The sequence below is a fragment of the Macrobrachium nipponense genome, chromosome 4, assembly GCF_015104395.2.
Source record: "Macrobrachium nipponense isolate FS-2020 chromosome 4, ASM1510439v2, whole genome shotgun sequence".
NCBI lineage: Eukaryota > Metazoa > Arthropoda > Malacostraca > Decapoda > Palaemonidae > Macrobrachium > Macrobrachium nipponense.
The window spans coordinates 37,648,920-37,653,598 of record NC_061100.1 but is presented as its reverse complement, the minus strand read 5'-3'; positions in this window follow the sequence as shown (position 1 = coordinate 37,653,598).

Sequence of the window (4,679 nt, the reverse complement as noted above, 5' to 3'; positions counted from 1 at the left end):
GGTTTTCAAACTAGTCTCCGTAATAAAGAAAAAGACAAAATATATACTTCACTATCTATCTAGTGCTCTAGATAAATGATAGCCCACCTGTGACCTGGAGAAATTGAGCAGCTGTGACTTCTGCTGTGGGATATGGCTCACAGAATGACCAGTATCCAAACTTATATGTACAGTTTAGATAAAGAAATTAATGGAACTAATTTTAAGTAATGAGGAGCGTATTCTTGTCTGTCAAGGATGAGAAATACTTCTAACAAGAAATTGCGATTATAGAAAAATGCTTTGGAAATTCTATAAAAACTACAGAAAAGTAGTGCGAAGTAGGTGTGCCTGAATACCTGTAGAACCAGTCTGCTATCGTTCCTGAATTGTGGCCAAACCATTCTGACCTCTGAGTTCCATCTGGTTATCCCATTAATCTGCTTGTACTGATTCCTCACCCTTTCAAGATCAGCCTTTTTTTAATCAGTTTGTATTAATCGAAGAATTCATCTCAGCAGCCTTCCCTTTTCTTGTCAACCTTATTCAGCATCCAATCTTCAGTTCCATGAAGTAAATATATCTCAATCATCCATTCATGCATCCAATCTTGTGCATCAATTGCCTCTGCTCTTGTCCTTCAAACCTTTAACAGATCCTGCAATCTTTCTCGGGGTTTTTTTGCTTCGCCTGTTCTATTAGTCATCTGTTCTCGCATCTTACCAACAACCATTAAACTTTCTCTCAAATGCCTGTACGACCCAGCCATTTACACATCAACAAACATTGCTCCATTCCCCTGGTATCTTTTTAAACTCATAACCTTATTCTTGCTAACTTTCATTACTCAGTTTTCCTCCTTACAAAACAAACACTTAAAATCTCTTTTATCAGTCTCCACACTTTTCCCTCAACCATCTACAGACATGAACTGGTGTTTGATGACATCACGATGAGAGAAGGAGTGAAAAAGAAAGAGTAAATCATATGCAAATACAAATGTTGGATAGAAGTTGAGCCGATTCTCCTTTATGTAAGTGAAGTTTAGATGTTGATCGTGAAGACAAGTGTGGAAAGTGGAAACTGAGATGATTTTGTTTGCCTACAGTATGGTGGATTTGGAGTAATATGGGTTAAAGTGTGAGCAATATACCATCAGGAAGCTCTGATAAAGGAAAAGGAAATAGTTAGAATCGGTGGAAAGTTTGTTATGAGGAAATCTGGTCCAAAACTTTCGTTTAATACCAGATTCACTATATCTCGGGAAAAACTTACACCCAAGGGGTGTAAAGTGGTCGAAGTCAGTGCACTCTCGTAGATTCTAAACCAGTCAGCGGTTCGAATCCCAATGGTGATGGAGCACTTATCACTTACAATTCCCCCAGGGTATAAGTTATTCCCGAGGTACAGTGAACTGGTTATCAAACAATATTTGTAAATTGGAAAATATCACGGTACTTGGGATAAAAATTCTTAGATATACATATATATATATACTTTATATATACGTACATATATAAATTCATAAAACATACACAAAGCGATAAAACCAAATATATATATATATATATATATATATATATATATATATATATATATATATATATAAACTACCATTCCAGAATTAAAACAGAATAGGGATTTGATTGACAACACAATAGTGAGTGAGCCTGCCCACACTGCTCTTAAACTATATTTCTTGTTTTCTCGTTGTCTCATAAGTTGAATTGTCCAACCACGAATTCTTTCGATTTCTAGACTGATTCTTACTGTTTATTTCTGCACATTTTCTATTCGAAATTTGTCTCTTTAATGTAATTATGAGGTCAAATAAAGAATCAGATGATGCATTTAATGAGTTTTATATATATATATATATATCTATATATATATATATATAATAAAATATAGAATATATATATAGATATATATATATAATATATAATATTTATATATATATATTATCATTACCTGTCATAGTCGAAAGCTGTCACAATAGACTTTCCTCAGGTAATAGTATTACTAATATTTTCTTTTGAAAGTTGAAATGTACATATTACAGAAAACATTTCTAATATGTCATTTGATGTGAAGGGATGTATATTCCATGAAAGTATTCACGTGCTGAATCTTAGATACAAAACTCTTTTACCGACTTTGCGCTTAAGCCCTCTAGGTTATTTTGCACCAGATGACAAATTATTATGATTATTATTATATTTTGTTCCCTTGTGTTCCTCTGTTGAGAAGACGGCAAACGAGAATCTATACTAAACAGGAATTTATATCATGAGTTATAGACGCCAACTTGATACCTAATACCTTTGTATCACCTACATTACAGTAGATGAGTACTACCTATCCTTTTAAATCCATCCTCGTATATTACGAGTTCATCTTAGTACCTTTAGCTTCTCATAAGAGGATGGTCAGAGATTTCAGCCGTGATTCAACATTCAGCCTTAATCTCATCTTTGTTTGTTAGTTCTCTCTCTCTCTCTCTCTCTCTCTCTCTCTCTCTCTCTCTCTCTCTCTCTCTCTCTCTCGCTTTAGTATAAGAATCTTTTATGGCACTGGCTCTTATATTTGAGCTATTTGGACTTCTCATCTTTAAGCCAGGTATACCATCAACACATTACGTTACATGTCTTTTATAAGAAAAATGTTTAAACTATTTTAATAACAATAATGATAATATAATAATAACAATCTCTTTCAGTTTTGTCATAAGCTTTTTGTAGGCTCATTAACGCCCCCTACACCTTTTCCAACATCTGTCAAACCTCCTGTATAAATGCCATATAATTAACAGCTGATCCACTCAATCTCTTGCTAGTATATAAACTCACACTGTTCTTCCTCTATCAGTCCCTCTGCCATCTGTCTCACTTTCTAAGTAAAACGCAGCATCTCAGCTATACTGAATAATATCATGCACTTTTATGCTCACAGTCACTCCTGTCGCCTTTATGCTTATATAAAGAAACTCTTTTTGAAACCTCCCCGTATCCAAATATGCCCGATCCACACTAGCCAGTCACTCAGTCATACTTTCACCGTCCCACTGCAGTATCTCGCATGTGATTCTACCAGCTCCTGATGCCTTTCCATTTTTTAACCTTTTGATTCCGTCAACCCCCTCCTCCCCCGCCCTCTCTCTCTCTCTCTCTCTCTCTCTCTCTCTCTCTCTCTCTCTCTCTCTTCATTTACTTCCCTAAAAACTCTCTCTTTTTATTTTCCACGAAGTATGTGCTGTGATTCTCACTTCTATGTCCTATTCCTTTCCTTACTTTTAATACCTAATTCAACCTGCTGTGCATAGGTGCATAATTGTCTCTAATGTCTTGCAAATGTGCTTCACGTCATCCCACCATTGAAATGTCAAAGACAGAAATAAGATTGAAGGTAAGGTAATGGGAGACTAATAAATATAAAAAAAAATGGGGATTAGGAAAGTTATCGAATCGACATGAAGTAGAAGAAAACTAAGTAAGCGATGAAGCTCAATGACTTTTTTTAAAGCTAAAACTGAGAGAAACCTCTTAGTTATGTTTCAAGAAATAGGGTAGCCAGGCGATTACATTTTTCTCGCATTTTTTTTTTTTCCCGAAAAGGAGCAGCAGAGTTTGTCCAAACTTGCGGAAATGTGTGAAAAGGCTCTTTTTCTCGTTCTTGTTTCAGTCGAGAAAGAGAGATAAGAAAAAAGGCGCGGTGTGACTACTCCCTAGTTAAGAGGCCATAAACAAAAGCGTTGGAGGATAATTACTGATGATAATTGAAGAATCAAATATTACATAATATATCATTATAGCTCCAGGTTTTGGCAGATGTTTTTCGGACGGATGTCCTTCCCGACTCCAACCCTCCCTTTTTATGTCAGGGCTTGCCGCAGTGGGGGATTTAACGGGGTGCCACCTGGTCACGTGTCCTCCCCATGGATGGAGTAATGTGTAAATCTCAAAGCTATAATTAAATTTTGATAATGTCTACCCACTGCACACAAGTAAAGTATTGATAGAAACACTGAAAATCGAATTATACAACTTGTTTTTTTTTTATTTGTGCGTGTATTTAATACTAGTATTGGCCAAAGTAACTTCACCTGCTAATTATTTGTAAGCTACAGCTGTTGGAAGCAATGTTATAATCTTCATGATTATAATCTCTCTCTCTCTCTCTTTCAGTACATACAACACAACATACGATGTACATATGATGTAAACTATACGCATGTCTGCGTGTGTATATATATATATATATATATATATATATATATATATATATATATATATATATGCATATATATAATATATATATATATATATATATATATATATATATATAAGTGTGTGTGTGTGTGTGTGTAAGATAATCATAAGTGCCCCTTATGATATGAAAGGTCTCTAGATCCGCCACTTGGGCTTGCGCAATTTCTCTTCACTATCACCAGTCAGTGGTACGTCGTCTGCAGACGCCTACATTCCGCCCTCCATTCATGGCTCATTTTCTGACTCCACATCTTTGCACTTACATCTACTTACCGTTCAGACTTCTTAGATCACTCCATCCATAAACATATTTAATAGCCATGAAGACACAAAACACTTTTATCCCAGGCCCACTTTATACCAAAGAAGTCACCCCTCCATCTACATTTAATAACGTACATATCGCTTCCATTTTTAATAAAATTTCATAGT